At 40.9% G+C, this 19208-nt stretch overlaps 1 protein-coding gene across 3 annotated transcripts in view; it reads right to left on the reverse strand.

The window, feature by feature from the left end:
• The window catches only part of FRY (FRY microtubule binding protein), a 437325-nt gene that overhangs the window by 325967 nt on the left and 92150 nt on the right, over positions 1-19208 (reverse strand). For 2 of the 3 annotated variants that reach the window (XM_059144289.1, XM_059144291.1), the window contains exon 2: positions 8220-8392. The gene's annotated coding sequence lies outside the window, so the exon portion shown is untranslated. Of the gene's footprint in view, positions 1-8219; positions 8393-8785; positions 8878-19208 lie in introns of those variants that run through there. The other variant, XM_059144290.1, reaches the window with a different exon arrangement.

Below are 19208 nucleotides of genomic sequence, written 5' to 3' on the forward strand. Positions count from 1 at the left end.
GGTGACATCTGAAAGCGGAGCAGCGCCATCAGTGAATCCGATCTAATGACTATCCTTGTGGCCCCCATCTCTGGGCTCTGGATGCTGGAGCGTTCAGAGGTCCAACTGGATGTACCTCTGATGTTTCCAGGAGGTTCAGAGATACGTCTGACAATTAGTCGCTCAACACAAGAAAAGTTAAACTGCATAACCTACTTGGGATGGAAAGTTTTTAAAATCGTGACTGAAAAATACTCTGGCCATCTTGTCATGAGATTTTGTATGAGCACACCTCCAGGAAATAACTACCTAGTTCATCTCATTTTGTAACCCCTGCTCCCAAATCTATATTCTTCTTGATCTTAAAGAAAACCTGGAGGTATCCTAATTAAATTCTGAAGGCAAACATCCTTTTGATAGGTAGATAGTCCCAAAGTATTGGGAGCAAAGCATGTGGGTATGGTGGTTTCTCCTATAACTGACTACCTAGAGGGCCATCTCCACCCTAAATAGCTGTTGAAAGTACTTTATTTATTTAATTTATATTTTAATTTTTTTAAATTTATATTTTAATTTAAATTCATTAGCCAACAAGTGGTATATCATTAGCTTCAGAGGAAGTGTTCAACAATTCATCAGCTGTGTATAACACTCAGTGCTCATCAAAACAGGCTGATGGGCATTGAGGAGGGCATGTGTTGTGATGAGCTCTGAGTGTCGCACATCACTAATGAATCACTGAACACTACATCAAAAACTAATGATGTACTATACATGGGCTAACTGAACATAATAAAAAAATGTCATTAATAGGAACAAAATACATTATGCAAACAGATAAAAAATGCTTAAAAATCATCACTAAAGTTTATCGAGTAAACACCAACTTACATGGATGTAAGCATACGTAATCTTTTCATGAATCTAGATGGGAATACATATTTAGAGTATTATTTGAAAATGGGGAGAAGAGTGTATGGAAACTCTTGAATCTGTAAAGTTATATATTTACTGTATATCAACAAATGGAAAGTACCTGCTTTTAGAACAGATATGTTGAAGCCACTTTCCCATATACTTAGTAAATCCTGAATTCAGAAACCTGTATTTTTATTTTTTATTCTTTTTTAGAACCGAGAGAAAAGCCTGACATAGAAGTATAAATCTAATGCCTCCCCCTTATGCTGAGTGCACTATCTGTCCCTGCATAAAGGTAAAATATATTCCCCCTTGCTTATAAATCATGTATATAAATATTACGGGCTCAGCATTTTTGTTTTCCTTAAAACTAGTTTACCACTCATAATCTCATTGGAGGCTTTTTTGTTTCTTTTTGGAAAACACAACAAAGCAAAATAAAAACAAAACTTCATCCCCTTGCATAAACTTATCCAATAAATAAATTTGATTATTTAAGTAAACAGGTTACCTGTTTTTGTTGCACCAGTAGTTTTTAATAAGAAATGCTATAAATACTGTTAGATACTTAAAGTCAAAATGTTAAATGTTGACCCTCAGAATTTTTTGAAGTCTAAACTAATATTTAAGATTAATTTCAAGTTGTGAGTTCATCCATAATCTTATATAGAAGCATTTTTTAAAAATTTTACTTAATTTTTTCAGTGTTGCAAGATTCATTGTTTATGCAGCACACCCAGTGCTCCATGCAATACGTGCCTCCTTAATACCCACCACCAGGCTCACCCATCCCCAAATCCGACTCCTCTTCAAAACCCTCAGTTTGTTTCTTAGAGCCCACAGTCTCTCATGCTTTGTCTCCCCCGATTTCCCCCAATTCTCTTCTCCTTTCCTTCTCCTAATGTCCTCCATGTTATTCCTTACACTCCACAAGTAAATGAAACCATATGATAATTGACTCTCTCTGTTTGACTTATTTCACTCAGCATAATCTCCTCCAGTCCTGTCCATGTTGATACAAAAGTAGAAGCAATTTTTTAAAATCATAAGTGCATATCAATTACCTTCCTATTCCAAATTTTAGTTTAAAAAGGAGTTAGAGGCTGAGTCTCCAAAAGCAAGGCCTTATACCCGCAAAACTATTAAACACCATAGGGCTACACATAAGTTTGTAAAACCCTGACAATTATATTTCTAATCTTAAACAATTTTCAGAGGCTTTAGATGACATTTCATTCAAGTTTAATGATTCCTGGTGAGAAAATACATGGATGTTGAGTCACAAAGAAGGGTTTCCACATCCTCCTCTTTTTATGAGAAATTTAAAATTAATGGGTCTTTTACTAGTGTCTCATTATATAGGATTTACCTTAGGAGAGGGTCCAAATAACAACTTCGGAGGACTTGCCAACCATGAAGATTTGCAAAAATGTTACAATCATACCTACTACCCACTTAGTAACCAGAAAAGCACTAATTAGGTAGAACCACACTTTTACTACCACCAAAGAATAAGAACCCAACCGCAATCGCAGTTATATGTATCATTTCACAGTCATGCGCTATCTCATTGGAGTTCAACACAACCTGTGAAACTGGTGTTTTCATTCCCATTTCAGAGATGGAAATAAGTTCTGAGAGGTCAAGAGACGTCACTCAATTTCAGTCACTCTGAACTTGAACCCAGCTGGGAGGCAGATATTTACTTTGTGAAATTCCTTGACTAAAATAGAAGTTCAGGGGTGCCTGGGTTGCTCAGTGGGTTAAGCCTCTGCCTTCGGCTCAGGTCATGATCTCAGGGTTGTGGGATCAAGCCCCACATCGAACTCTTGGCTCAGCAGGGAGCCTGCTTCCTCCTCCCTCTCTGCCTACTTGTGACCTCTGTCCATCAAATAAATAAATAAAATCTTCAAAAAAAGAAGTTCAAACTCTTGCTTTTTTTTTTTTTTTAAAGATTTTATCTATACATTAGAAAGAGAGCACATGAGCGAGGAGGGTATCAGAGGAAGACCAGAGGGAGAAGCAGACTCCCCGCTGAGCCGGGAACCCGAGGCAGGCCTCAATCCCAGGACCCTGAGATCATGATCCAAGCCAAATGCCTACTCCCAACTGACTGAGTCACCAGGTGCCCCCAAACTCTTGCTTCTAAGGCTTCCTATGCTTTGGCCCCTGAGCACTATATACTCTGGAAGGAGCTGCTGGACGAAGTTACCCGATCAGGTGGACAGGGGTGTGGCCCACAGAGCAGTCATGACACATTTATTATTGCATGTCTGCCACCTCGCTGGACTATTTCGCCATCTCTTAGGCACTTAGCATATGCAAAGCGTGCTGGTGGGTGTTGTGGGGAATACCGGGGCATCTGAAGTATGCTTCCTGTCATTACCAAGTGGAGCCACTGAACCTATTTGCCCCTGATGACAACGGAACATGCAGTTTTTTATAGAACATCTCTAAGGAGCCCCCTCCCTGGAAGGCCCCAGCAAAGCCACTACTTAGCAGGGTTCCGGGGTGATAGAGCCCTAACAGAGAACACAATACTTGAAGAGGCATGCTTGCTGACTGTCTTCTACTGAATCAAACTGCCCATCTTCAGTCTCCTTCTGGCCACCGTAAGGGGAGCAGAAAACAGCCCCGTACCATCGTTCTAATAGCTAACTTGTGTTTCCTGTAGAAATCTACACTCGGCAAGAAAATGAGAAAAGCGGTTGTCCTTTAGAAATGTTCACAATCTCTTTGATTATAAAACTACTATGTTTCTGAATAACTTTTTTTCAGATTGTGAATTTGGAAAAACAACAACAACAGCATGCATTTTGAATGAAGTTAAGCTAAAAATGAGAATCAAGATTTGTACCTGCCTTGTGAGTGCTGGCCAGAGTCCCCTACTCCTCTGGCCCTAAGCTGTCCCCACCACGCTTGTCCTCTGACTAAGCAATGAGGAAGTATGTGGAACTGCCTATTTCCTCCAAGCAGATGAGTGCTTGCTTTTCACAGCAGATGATTGTAAAAATCAGTAAGATATTTTAAGAACTAGCTGATTATACAGGCCAGCTTGTTTGCTTAAGAGGGCTGAGGGAACGGCCTATTACACCTGGCACCTGAGCCCCACCAGCTTCCAGGTGCAGACGCAGATGCTCATTTCAATCTGACATGCTGATGGGTACAGTCTATGTTAGGCCCCCACTTCTCTCTCTCCCCTTCCTTTCATGGAGCAGAAGCCCACTGCTGTGGAGCCCCTGGAGTTCTTTCAGAAGGAGGGGAGACCAGGGCTGGGGCTTGCGAGAGACATACACTCTCAACACTGCGCCTGGCCAGACCCTGGTGAAACTGCAGAACTTCAGCTTGAACTAGCGTTCTATTGTTGAGGCTTCTTTAAGGGGGGGAAAATGGTTAGTATTTAATGTTTGTGTGTAAATATGATTTTTAAGCGTATCATTTTCCTTGTAATGATTCAGTGCTCTGAGTCCCTTTGTTCAAGAGACATTTACCGAGCTATGCAACATGTAAGGTGCCAATCCAGGAAAATTCTTTCCTGTCCCCCTAGACCAGAATCTGGTATTTTCTGCTATCTCCCCAAGGTCCTGGTGTAGAGCAGAATCCTCACATATGTTTCAATGAGGGAATTACACACTGAGGCAAGGGAAATCTGCATTTTCCCCCCACTAGGAGTTCTTAAAATGATGGAAGTCAGTATAAAGATCTTCCCCTGTCACAGTCTCTAGCTGCCAACTAGTGCTTTCCTGGAGCTAGACTCAGGCCCTACAGAATGGACCCAGTTTCATGGCTAAGTAGTTAATTAACCACCAGATGTTGACTGAACACCTACTATGTGCAATTCCCTCTCCTGGACAAGTGGGCCATGCAAGAGCATATAAGATATAGTCCCTATTTTCCAAGAGTGTCTATCCAAACAAAAATTTAACAGTTGCCCCAAAGTGACAAAGTGATCACTGAACCCATTCAGAACCTAAGACAACTGAACAAAATGCCAGGAAGTATTCATTCATTCTTTCTTTCTTTCTTTCTTTTTTTTTTTTCCCCCACAGCATTATGCAGTACTGAGGCCAAGTGGCAAGCATAAAGGAGAACACAAAGAATCCAGAGGAAGAAAGTAGGTGATTGCAGAGGATAGAAGATTTTAGCTGGACTCTGAAGCCCAGGTGGAGAATGAAGCACAGGGTATAATAGGAATGTAAGTGTGTGTGAGCGCGTGTGTGTGCTGGGAGGTAAGGGAGAATGGCATGAAGAGAGTCTGGAAGAAGACCGAGAAAACAAGGTATGCCAAGAGTTAATTCAGAGCAGTGCATTTTGAATCAATTGAATAAATATTTATTGAACACATAGTTTGTGCCGGGTATTGTGATAGGTACTAGGGATACAATGGTGAAAGAGACTGATATGGCCTATGGCTCACTAGCTAGTAGGAGACACAGACAGGTAAACAGACAATTATAATACGGTGTGGTAAGTGCCGTGCTAGAGAAAAGTCCAGGTGTTATGAAGAGGAGAAGGACACAGAGTGGACCCAATCCAGATGGGGAGAAGGAATCCTAGAAAAAGGGATGTCAAGCTGACACCTAAGGCTAATGTGGGAATTAGGTGACACTATGCAGGTAAGGTATTCTAGAAGAGGAAACATGATGGGCCATGGGGGTTGGAAGTTGACTGAGTTGGTTGAGATGCAAGGGGAAGGTTGAGAAGCAGGGCAGGAAGCTGTGGCCAGGTTATGCAGTCTCTTATACTTCACACTAAGGAGTTTGGACTTTATCCTAAGAATGGCGATAACCACTGAAGAACTCCGTTCAAGGGAATGAAACCCCAGACTTGCATCTTCGGTGAATGACTCTCTGCGTGGGAGATGGCTCTTAGAGGAGAAATGGGCGAAGAAGAGAAGGGTGTTACGCAGATAGAGTCTCGAAAGTCTATTCCCAACACAGTGGAAGAACTAAACAAATAATTCGTGAACAAACGGATGAGTTGATCACCCAACCAGTAGAGTGCACGACTGAGCACACGAGACATGAGATGGAGGGTATGTACGTCTGTGCATTCATAAGGGTTAGAGTGAACATAAGTGGCATGCTAACATGTCTTCCAGTCCTGAATCTCATCAGACAAATGACAACAACAGTTGACAAGGGAGTGCAGTGTAATCGAGGACAAACAGCTTCAACACCGGAGAAGAAATACCCAGGTCTGAGTCCTAGTTTTGCCAGCTGCTAATTCTGAGATGCAGCTGAGTTTCTCTGACTCTCAGGTCCCACATACATCACACTGGCTCATTACGTGTAGCTACATAGCAGTAGAAAGTGAGAATAGTCATCACAATCCATGTACATTTCTGTTTCGGTGACACTTAGGAGCGTTGGTGGGATGTGCAGTCATCCATTGCAAAAGGAAATTAGGACGACCTATGTGACAATGGAGTCATGGTTTAATCAAAGAGGAATGTAGACATCAAGTAGCCAGTATTGTCCGGACTTTGGCCAAGTGATTCTCTCACCTGTCATTTGAAGACCCTGAGTGAAATGTTGGAAGGAAGAGAAGAGCCTATGTCCTGCTATGGTCCCCAAGGAGAGAAAGGGGGGCAGACATAAATAATGTACTTAAAGGCTACAGGGTCAGAGAGGTGGCTCAGAGAACATACAGCCACCAAGGGACACAGTCTAGACTAGAACTCAGCTCCCCTCTGCACAGGGCCCTTTTCACAACACCACCCTGTTGTTAATCATGACAGTTCAAGATCTCAGAAAGGATAACCTGTGTGAGGTCCAAGCTAAGAGTATTCCTACAGTTCTGCAGCTGTAGCTGACAGCCCAGAGTGAGATGACTTTATAGTAAGGGAAGACGAATGGGAATTGTGGCGGAAGGCGGTGAGGGGCCCCGGGGTCTGGGTGCTCGGGGAAAGGAGAAGCCTTCACGGAGTAAGTGCAGGTGGTGGTAAAGGAAGGCAGGATGCGTCATAACATAGACGGACCCAGGTGATGTCAAACCAAAGAGAGCAAAAGGCAGAAGGGGAAGAAAAGGTATGGGAGAATGTTCCCAAAGACATGCTAGCAAACCAACTCAACAGGACTTGCTCCCTCAGGCCACTTCAGGATGACAAGGTTGTCCTGTGCTCCTTGGGGCCTTGGGATCAAAGAGAACAGACAGAAAGTGGCTGTTTTTTTAGACACATCAGACACCTCTGTGCTTATCCTTACAACATTTTTCACATTGTCTCTTCATTTGCACTACAAGACTCACCCCTCTGGCCCATTCTGGTCTGGGCTTCGCTTTTTTCTGCAGCAGAGTTTGACACCAGAGCCGCATCACTGAACCAAGAAGAAATTCATGAAAACAACAGCTTGCTTCAGAAATGTAATTTTCAGCTTGTGGCCTTGAGTCCCCATGCTTCTAAATCATCTCCCAGCTACTTCCTAGAGCAGGATAATGACTCAGCTGTTAGGGGAAGTCAATTCCATTTTTATGAAGCAAAACCTGATTGAATTTTGATTTTGTTTTCTAGCATCACAGAGTTGGTCCTTGGCAGTTGGGTCTAATCTATCCTCTGTCCAGACTCTCATTAGATCAATCACAACAAAAAAGGCCACTTGTAGTTTCTCCAGGAAATTCCAATGCAAATAGCACTGAAATGAAATTGACTAAATAATTCAGACTCTCCAGTGATCACTCTCCAGTGATACCTTAGTTAGGGGTCACTATCATAAGCATCAAATGATCTACACATATGTAATATCCCAGCATGGACACCTGAAGCCGACAGGAGAGTCCCTTCATCCAGACCGAGATCCCTCAGTCTTCCGTGCTGTAATACAGTTCACCATCCACATTGTCTAATTGAGCCCTTTACTACAAATGGTTTTAGGCTCTGATGCAAGACAGGAATTTGAAGCATGCATTTGAGTATTTAATGGTGTTAATTTCTGGTGCACACAAACATCAGCTTCACTCAACAATCCAATAATCTTGCAAAATAAAGAAAATATGCCAGAGAATGAAATGCAGCGTGGAATTCTTCCAGATTGCAAGCAAAGCAGTTCCTTGATCCCACTGCAACTGACAAGTAACAAAATAGCTGCCTATTTACAGATCCTTAAAGATGCTACAATAAACAAAGAAAAGACAAGGAAGAAGATAGGTGTGCTTTCAGATCGAGGAGTCATTTTATTTTTTACATTCAAACATATTTATCTGGCGACTTTAAGCTCTCAAATGTCCCAAGTTAATTTTAAATGTAACACAGCTGATCGTAATAAATGAAATACAGTCTTTCCCCCCCCCCCCTACTGGCAGGCATAAACTTAAACATTTCCTACCTGGAAATATGGAAGGTCTCTTTTTTGGGCGCCTCAGGTGAATGGGTTCCAAATTTTTCAAGTTTCTTTGAAGTCTCCCTCTAATGTCATTTCCTATGAGCAGTTCAGGCGGCAGGCTGCTCCGTCTTGACGATTTATAATCATTTTGAGACGAATTTAGTTTGTTCTTCGTTCTGGAATATAAATTGCTGTCATCAACTGCCATCGTAAGAGATACATTCGAGACTCTGAACAAAAACCTAAAAAGCCCAACTCCAAGCCAGCAGCAGCCACGGCCGCCACAGCCCCAGATTCCGATGTTCTGCTTTACCCCCGCACTTGTTTGGGAAGCTTAGCAAGTGGATAGGCGTGGACTTGAACAGGTGTAGAATTACTAAGTAGCCCCTCCTTTCAACAGTTAATAGCACAGGGGAGGAGAGATCCCAAAAAAATCATTAGGTGCGGAAGAGCGGGGAATTTGAGAGGACACGGGCACCCGGGCGCGTGCTCCTGCAGATGGTCCTACAAAGTGTGAAGGTTCGTGTGCATTTCTGCCACAGCGAGGCCAGAAAGTAAACACGACTTACCACCTAAGAAGAGGCACCCACACAAACTGAGAGTCTTTTTTTTTTTTTTTCCTCATTACTTCTCAAACTCTTACTACACACTTTTTAAAAAAGTTTCGGGGAAACATTTTTACCTTCCCTCGTACCCTTTTGTTTCGAGTCCCATAGACAGAACAAACATCCGTCTTTATGAAATCCCATATCTGGCAGGCAGCCAAGTGGAAGTTGGCTGCAAGAAGGAGATGAGAGATGGTCGGTGATGGTCAGGAAGGAACCCGCTGTGGGTGTGTATGGAGCAGAGCAGCAGTGCCGGGAACCCAGCGCTGCTCCCCGACCCGCCCTTCCATCCTGTGCTCTACCTGGCAGACAACTGCTCCCGAAGTTCTGCAGTCTGGCTGCAAAGTCAGAGGTCTAGCAAACACACTGCGACGGGAGAAGTGAGATTGGCCTCCACTCCACAAATAAAAAGGAAACGTTATCTTTGCAGGTCTCTCTGCCTTGTTTTCAGCTATCGCCGTCAGCTGGTTTGGTGGTCCAAGCAAAACCAGCATCTGACCTCTCTTACATGTTTGCTCTCTATCTCTTCCGCGTTTTGCATTTTTGCATCCTTTGTTCCCTTCCCCCTTCCTTGCTCTCTTTATGTGGAAATGTTCTGCACTCCTTTCTTTAACTGACTGTGCAGAAATCATAACTCTCTGATGTATCCTCTCCAGCCATGCCCCAGGGCTGTGCCCTCTCTGCTGTTGTTCCTCACTCTCCCCCGACCCCCTCCACACACACTCACACTCACACACACTCACACTCACACCTCTCTTCTGTTCTGTCTGGCTGCAATGAGGGGTCAGAAGATAAAGAAGATAAGATCTGCCTTTTCTCTTCCTAGTGCTAGGAATCAGTAGATAGATAATATTATGAAGGATTTCAGGGTTGTCTAGAAATCACTATTTCCTTTGGTTTCCTGGATGTCAAATAGGTTTTACTATTTGTTAAAATTCGGAATTTGGATGTCTTTACCTGGCTAAGCATACACCTCCACGCTAAGAGAAGTTGCCCTCTCTATTCTCCTTATGCCCTTCTGACAACAGGTCTTCAAACCACAACAAATTTTCTGAAGAGAAAGGCATTTTTTTTTTTAACAATTATGTCCAGATCAGGGATGTCATTATGATCCAGCAAATATGCATATAATTATAACCCAGGAATTGTATTTACATATTAGATTATCAGGTTATTTTACTAATTCTGAGAAACTCCTACACCACTTCCCTCACAGGACTTAGAACTATTTTGTCAGGTAGAAATGTATCATGAACTCCAAAACAATGAGTGGTTTGTACCAAACTATTTTTAGAAGCCCATGAGACTGCTCGACTCTCCCTCTGCTTATCGAAAATACATTGTTTTCTAGCAAAGAAGTAAAAACTATTTCTTAAACTCTGAGATCACGATTTAATAACAGAAAACAAATTTCCAAAATCTCAAGACCAACACTGACGTTTCAAATACACAGCAGGGTGGCGACCTGGGGCACAAACATTGGATGCTGCCAGGGAGAAGAGAAATACAGCAGCAGACAAGTAGAAGTTTGAGCTATTCAGTGACTGTTTCTGTCCTAATTCATGGTAGCGTCCTAAGCCCAAGGAAGACTGCGTGTGAGGTGAAATGGGAGGGTCAAGAAAGAGTATTATTGTCACACAGTGTGTAACAGGTACACCTGCATGGTATGCACGTATAATTTTGCCTTTGTCTTTAAGGGGCTGGCTGGAAGCATAGAGTTAAATGCCTCCGTATCTGAAATGCATTCTAATAATAGCTGTTGTTTATTGCATGCTTAATACCAGCTAGGTTGCTTGCTTAAGCCTTCCACATGCACTATCTCATTGCTTCTTCCTAATCACCCCGTTCTATAGATGAGCAAACTGAGGCCCTGAATCAAATGTCTAGGAATTAGGGAAGGGAAGACTTGAGCATAGATTTTCTCCGGCTCCAAAGCTCCTGTTCAGGTCCATGCTTTTCATTTCCAACACTGTACTGCTTTATTAAGCGTATCTGAAATCTGAAAGGATTCTAAAGGTCTTTCTCCATCTTCCTGAAATAATTCTTGGTTTTAAAGCAGATTCCTTTTGCATTGACTATATGATTGAGGGCTGGTCCAGCTGCCCTACCGAGGTTTGCTCCCGGTCACTGAGGTGTCGGTAGGTCTGAAAGTTTATGAGATGAAAGTGAGAAAAAACAGAAGAATTCAGAGATTTGCTTTAATAATAAAGTACCCATGTTCAGGATCTTCATACTAAAATGCACTTAATTAAAGGATTGTATTTTCCTGAGATTTAAGTTATAAATGGGGGGAAAAAATCCACCCTACTATAGAGGCAGCATTAATCCTTAAATGATGTAGGAGGGGGGCTGGTGGGTTCCTGATGTGTTCTAATGAAGCCCTTTCTAGCCCTACTCAGTCTCCCTTCGCAGGGAATATAAACAGATATGATTCTAGCTCCTTCAGTATATTTCCTTAAAGAGAAAAGTGGGAACAGCTTGCATCTGCTATTATTAAAATTTTAGGGCAGTGAAAACAAAGGACAATATTTATTTAAAAGTAGTATTAAATTTGTGAACATGAAAAAAGTAAACTTTCCTTTCAAAATATTTAAATTGGCTGTCAACACGAATGATAATCAACCACAGAAAATGTAGCTTGGTTTGCTCTACATGAGAACATTCAGAGATTATAATGTTAAATCCACACCTCCTCCCGCTTTATAGTAAAAGCCAAAAATGGAATTCTTCTCCCCTCCCCTTCCCCCTCCCCCTCCCCCCTCCCCCTCCCCCCTCCCCCCCTTCCTTCCCCCTTTTCTCCTCTCCTCTTCTCTCCCCTTCCCTCCTCTCCTTCTTTTCTTTCTTTTTTTTTTTTTTTTTAAAGATTTTATTTATTTATTTGACAGAGAGAGAGACCACAAGCAGGCAGAGAGAGAGGAGGAAGCAGGCTCCCCACTGAGCAGAGAGCCTGATGCGGGGTTTGATCCCAGGACCCTGGGATCATGACCTGAGCCGAAAGCAGAGGCTTTAACCCACTGAGCCACCCAGGAGCCCCATCCTTCTTTTCTTTTTTTAAGGCAGTCAAAAGAATGATGGTATTGGGCTCTGGGCTCAGAGGAATCTCAAAACTTACAGCATAATTAAGTAACTTATATGATGGATATTCTATATTCCTACGCTTTATAATAACTATTGTTTTGAAGGTCTCATTCTCTGGGAAAATTCAATATGTTAATCTCTTTTAAATTATTCTAGTTTCTTATCCTTCCAGAAGTTGTGTCTTTTATAGTAAATGATATTACCATTTCATGAATCTTTTATCTATTCCGGTAAGATATTATCTTTCCTGTCTTAAAAATGTTCAAATACTGGGCGCCTGGTTGGCTCAGTGGTTAAGCCGCTGCCTTCGGCTCAGGTCATGATCTCAGGGTCCTGGGATCGAGTCCCGCATCGGGCTCTCTGCTCAGCAGGGAGCCTGCTTCCTCCTCTCTCTCTCTCTCTCTCTGCCTGCCTCTCTGCCTACTTGTGATTTCTCTCTGTCAAATAAATAAATAAAATCTTTAAAAAAAAAATGTTCAAATACTCTGTTGAGGGGTGTTCCCTCACTTTGTACCCATGATTTTCTTATGAATTCTGGTAGGTTTTAAGTAGCATTACTGAGTTATTTTGCTTTTTTGTGTGAGGAAGCTGCAGGTTTAGAACGGTGCAATCTTAAAACTAACCACCCTTCTCATTATTGCCTTCCAAGAAACGATCCATCAGGAAGATTTTAGGCTGGTTAGGATTCACCCAATTAGCTTTCAAATCTCAATCTGACCTGGTTGTACTAAATAGTCTATAACTATTTCTTATTTTGAACCTCTATTCCATTTTAAAACTGAGAGGACCCATCATCCAGTGGGTTTGACACCAGGAAAAAACAGTCGTGCAGTTCTCAGATCTGATGGATATCCCCAAGTCAAACAACTCCACTGATGTATCTCTCCAAAAGGTCGCTGGCCACCTCTTCTGCCAACACATCTTTCCTTGGTGTTGGTAACACCTGCAGAGTTATCTAAGGTGTGATTCTGCCTGAGGAAATCTTTTCTCAGTTCTTAAAAAATACAGTGAAGATTTTCAGTATTTAGGTTATTGGTTCTCCCTAACAATGAAAACCAATGACCAGCCTTGCCCTCTTAAAATTCTTTGCTCTCTTGCAGAGCACTTGGGTGGTTCAGTCAGTCAGGTGTCTGACTCTTTTTCTTTTTTTTTTTTTTTAATTTTTATTTATTTTTATGTTTAAAGATTGATTTTATTTATTCATGAGGGGGGTGGGGAAAGGAGTTGGGGCAGGCAGTAGCAGAGGGAGAAGCAGGATCCCCGCAGAGCTGGGAGCCTGATGCAGGATTCTAACCCAAGACCCTGGGATCACAGCCTGAAACGAAGGCAGACAGTTAATAGACTGAGCTACCCAGGCCTCCCTGGGTATCTGACTACTGATTCTGGCTCAGGTCATGATCTCAGGGTTGTGGGATCTAGCCCAGCTTTGGACTCTGCTCTAGGCATGGAGCCTACTTGACAGTCTCTCTCTTCCTCTCCCTTGCCCCCCCCCCCCCAATTGCTCCCTTGGGTTCCATTGCATTGTCTCTTATTTTTCCTCCTGTGTCTCAGGTCTTTTCTGCTCAGATTCTCCAGGGACTCCTTAAAGGTCTATTTTCCTCCCTTCTTCTCTCGATCCTTCTCTTTGGTGAGCCCATTTATCAAGCATCTCTTATGTGTCTGGCACTGTGCTAAGTCCAATGTCTGCTCTCAAGAACCTCTCAATCTAGGAAGGAAGCAAAACTCTAACTAACTAGTTATTTCAACAGAGTGAGTGCTCTATGCAGAGGTGACACAGAAAAGCTACTTAGTCAACTGTTCCCGTTGGTGAGGGGGATGAGAAGGGATGAGTTTCCAGAGGAGGGTGAGCTCACAAAGCAGGGCGAGGAAGCTGTATAAAGGCACTAAGATGTGACGTAACACCCACTGTCCACAAAATGACAAGTACAGCAATCCCTTACCCACACCAGCGCATCACATCATACAAAAGCACAGACACTAGAAAAACAAGATCGGGGATTCCTAGACAGTAGGAGGCTGAAGGAAAACCCAAAAGATAGTATTTATTATATGGTTTCAAACACCATGACTAATTAGACACAGGGAAGACACCTACTTTTAAAAAATCTGTATTGAAAAACTGGGGCTAACTTTTGCAAACAATTTAGTAGTCCCGAACAAAATGTAAAAAGACCTTGGAAAAAACCCTGGCTCTGGTAAGTAACCCTTCCCCGGAATCATCTTTATGTATTCCTGAATTTGTGATGCAGGGACTTGCTGAAGCAGACTCTTACACAAGTTTTGAATGTCATGCAGCCTGAACCTTTTTAAATAAGCTCTAGAACCAGTTCATACTGGCTTGAAATCTAGCTTCATTTACACTTGCATTCCTCCTTGTTCAATTTTGCAAGTCTCAGCAAAATGCCAGTGTAACTGCCTGGCCTTTTCCCAGATTAAGGTAGGGCTTAAGGGCACATCTTCCTGGGCTTGTCGTGGAGCTCTTTGGTGGGAAGGCACAACATAAACAAATGTCCCTTTCTATGCTGCTTCCTGACACATCCACATGGTCTGTGAGAGGAAGGACTGATGGTCCTTATTTTTATTCTTCCGTTTAAGGGACCAAAATGAAATTTGCATTCATAAAAGAATCAAGCTTTTGGATATTTTTGTCCCAGTTCCAGGCAGCATGATCTCAGAAGTGTGGGTGGTACAGCTAGTTGGGAAATGATGTTGTAAGTGAGATGGCAGGAGCACTGGTGGCGCAGATCGTTCTCACCCCCGATCGCAACTTTCCTCTCTGGACCATGATGTCTAAGTGCACACCCATCCCAAACTCCTCCATAGTGTTCTAGATTTGTATATTCAACTGCATATCAAATATTTCTTGGTGGGAATTCAGCAGGTACAAAATTGGCCCTTCCAATTCTGCAGCTCCTGAGTTTCTGATCTCACTAAAAAGGCATCACAATTTACCCAGGGACTCAAGCTATAAACCCTGGAATTACTCGGCCTAAATGATGTCATATTATCTCTTAAACACCTTTTCATCTGTGTCCTCTTTTGTACCTTTGCTGTCACTACCCAGTGGTAAGATTCATTATCTCTTTCCTGATCTATTGCTTCAGAGTCCCAACCGGCTTGGTCACTTCAAGTCATAGTTCCTCTAGCATTCTGCCTCTGGTAAAGCCTCTTGACCCTTCACATTTTGGTAAATTACTTTGGTTAGCCTATTTTCTGTTAAAAATGCTCTTAAGAATTGGACAGAAAACATCTGATGGGCTGACCCGCTGGTGAATCATAAGACTGATTCTAACCTCAATACAAACTCCGTGCATCCCTGTAAAGCATTATAAGAGAACTTGAGATTTTATAGCAGCCCTATTTCCTTACTGTCTGATGGTCTGACCAACCCAAACCCCGAATTTCAACACATGCCTTGCTGTGAAAGAGGTCTCACCAGTCCTGGACTTGGTCTACTGACTCCCTGAAGTGCATCAGGGGTCTTTTATGTTGCCTCCATGAGATTGACTTTTGATTCTTAGATCCACCCAGCCTTTGCTTTCTCCCACATGTTTGGGGTTCTGTTTCAGATTGGAGGGAAAGCAGAAAGGGTAATATTCAGAAATTTCTTTAATTTTTTATTCAAATAAGACCTCTGACTTAGAAATCTAAATTTGTAAGTTTTGGTTTCAGATAAATCATTGTTCATCAGGTCTAAGCTTTTTAATGTACAGCCTGATGTCTGATTTTCTGATCTAAAAAAAAAAAAAAAGAAAGAAAAAAATTTTTGCTTATTTCACCATTGCCTTGTGTGAATTAACTAAGATTCATATCCTTAGGTGAGAAATATCATATACAAAATGGATAATAGATAACAAGTTGAAGAATTACATGTATTCACATGAGTGTCATTACTATTCTCACAAATTAAATGGTACAGTTATCACTATAATGCACTTTCATAAAATTCATCTGATTAGAGGGTGGTATTCCTGATGAAGACACTCAGCAAAATAAGACAGAGGGAGACTTTGTCAACCTAATAGAGGACATGTATGAAAAACTTATAGATAACTCATAGTCAATGAGGAAAGACTGATTGTCCCCTCTTGATTTAACATAATACTGGAGGTCCTATCTAGTGAAATTGGGTAAGGAAAAGAAATAAAATACATCTAAATTGAGAAGAAAGATGTAAAAATATATTTGCAGATAAATGAGCATCTATGTAAAAAATCAGACAGAATCTACAAAGAAGTTAGTAGAACTACTAAGTAAATTCATTAGGTTGCAGGATGTAAGATAAATGTATAAAAAGCAATTGTATTTCTAGGTTAGCAATGAAAAAGTGGCAAATAAAATTCAAATAGACAATATCATAAAAATATTAAATATTTAGGGGAAAACCTGACAAAGATGTGACAAACATATACATTTAAGATATATTATTAAGAGAAATTACAAAAAACCTATATAAGTGGAGAGATCAATCATATTCATGGGAAGACTCAGTATCATTAAGATAGTAATTCTTTCCAAATTAATCTATAAATTCAGTACAATCACTATCTAAATCTTAGCAGGCTTTTTTGGGGGGTAGAAATTGACAAACTGAAAAAAAAAAGAAACTGACAAATTGATAGATTCATATGAGAATACAAAGAATCAAGAATAGTCAAAACAACTTTGAAAAAGAAAAAGAAGATTAACATTACCAATTTCAAAACAATATAAAGCTACAATAGTCAAGAGAGTATGATATGAAGATAGAAATATCAGTGGAACAGAACAGGGATTCTAGATGTTGGGCCACATATAAATGGACAACTGTTTTCAACTGTATACAAAGGTAATTCAGGGGAGGAAGGATAGTTTTTTCAACAAATAGTGATAGAACAACTGGATGTCCATATGCTAAAATAAACTAACTTTGATTTTATCTCACACCACGCACAAAAACTAATTAAAAATGGACCACAGACCTAAATATATGCTCTAAAACCATAAATTTTCTAGAAGAAAACATAAGAGAAAACCTCTAATCCATAAAAAAAAACAAATTAACAAACCGGACTTTATCAAAATTAAAATATTCTGCTCTTTTTGAAAGAGACTGTGGAGAGAATGGAGAGATAAGTCACAGGCCAGGAGAAAGTATTTGGAAGACATTTATTTGATAAAGACCCTGTACCTAGAACACAGGAGGAAAAGTAATAAGAAAATGAGTAACAGGGCTCAGTCAGGTAAGCGTCTGACTCTTAATTTAGGCTCAGGTCATAATCTCAGGGTCATGAGATGGAGTCCCACATCAGGCTTCCTGCTCAGCAGGGGTCTACTTGGGAGTCTCCCTCTCCCTCTCTTTCTGCCCCACCCCTGCTCATGCACTCACTCTCTCTCAAACAAATAATTTTAAAAAGAAAAAATTCTTTAAAAAGAGAATAAACAATTCATTTAAAAATGGGCAAAATATACCAGCAAATACATCCCCAAATACAGATGACAAATAAGTACATGAAAGTGAGTTCTGCATCAACATTATTTAAGAAATGTGAATTAAAAAATGCAGTGACATTCCACTGCCAACCTATTCGAACGTCTAAAAATTAAAAAGATTATCCATATCCAGCATTTGGGAGAATTTGGAGAAACTGAAATTGAATACACTCTTTTGGTGGAATATAAAATGATAAAATCATTATAGAAAAAAATCTGACAGCTTCTAAAAATCTAAACATTTACCTATCCTATAATCTAGCCATTCCACTCCTAGGTGCTTACCCAAAAGAAATAAAGGCATGTGTTCATACAAGGACTTGTACCCTGATATTCAGTAAACAGTAGTTTTACTGATAGTAGCTAAGTACTGGAAACAGATATCCATCAACAAGTGAATGGATAAATCATGGTATATCTATACAATAAAATGCTATTTGTCAATAAGAAGATCATGGATTCATGTTGCAACATGATGAATCTCAACACAGTCATGCTGAGTGAAAGAAGCCAAACCCAAAATCACACATACTGTATGGTTCTGTTTATATGAAATTCTAAAAAATGAAAGCTAGTCTCCAGTGATACAGAGCAGATTGCTGGTTACCTGGTGATAGATGCGGAGGCATGAGGGGGGAGGAATGACCAAGAGGCACAATAAAATATGGGGGGGGGTGGATTCACAGGTGTATGTATACATCAAAACAAATCAAAGTGCCTCCTTAAAAATGAACAATTTATATGTTAATTAAAACTCAATAAAACTTACTTTGTAAAAGGCAATGTTATGCCTTCCACCACGCATTGGACAAGGATACAGAAGTGTTCTTGACTTTAGGTAATGAAGTTAAAACTCAAACCAATTGTTCTGATTCCATCATCAGCATCAAGAGTGAGTGGAAGATATATGGGCACCCAAGCGTTATGTGAGTCTTTTTCACTTAAGAATTTTCTCTTCCTGAATTATGTCTTTAGCTTTGAATTTTACACACTGTAAAACTTCTAGAATGCCCAAAAGAATCTCCACATTGACAACCCTCAGGTATCACATTTGCTAGTACAGTGAGTCATCCAGAAAGGGTCACAATAAATGTTGCAGAATAAAGGAGCCAGTAAGTAAGTAAAAGAAAAGACAAGGCATTTCTTAAGAGGAATTTTCCTCACAAGCTACCAAGAAAACCTGTGAAATCTTTTAGGTCAAAGAACTTCACGTTTAGGATAAACATCATAAACATTATGCTAGCCGGCTAGGTGCAGCCTTCCTAGACACCACAGGACTGGACAAAATGAGCCAGTCTGAAGCTTCTTCCTCAGTTTCCAATGCCTCTGCTGTTCTTCAGTCTATCTTATCTGAATCTTCCAGATCTAAGCGGCAGTAAGAAGACTTCAATGGCATTGAAGCTGGATCTGAGGGTGCCCTGATGGTTGAGGTGACACCACGCATTTAATGAAAGGCATTTGAGGCCTCCTAGCCATTTCACACACTGAGCTGGCTCAGTTGTGTGCAAATTCAGGTGTAGTCAAGGGAAAAACCATATAACTCATGGCCATTTAAATGCCAGGTGAGCCTTATATAATTAGCAGTCTTTTAATATCTTAATATCTTGCTTGTTATGTATGCAAGAACAACAACAAAAGCATTTGCCAGAAACTGATATTAAGCCAAAAGTTTGTAAGGATACAGATTTAAATATCACAAGTAAGAAGCCTAACCTAACAGGAAGAGAACTCTGTACCCCAATATCTTCTCAAATTCATACGGAGCATCTAAAAAACTGGACCACATACTAGTCCATGAAACAAATCTCAAAACACCAATTTGTTTCATGTTGTCATA

This window comes from Mustela lutreola, chromosome 13 (genome assembly GCF_030435805.1).
Source record: "Mustela lutreola isolate mMusLut2 chromosome 13, mMusLut2.pri, whole genome shotgun sequence".
NCBI classification, from domain to species: domain Eukaryota; kingdom Metazoa; phylum Chordata; class Mammalia; order Carnivora; family Mustelidae; genus Mustela; species Mustela lutreola.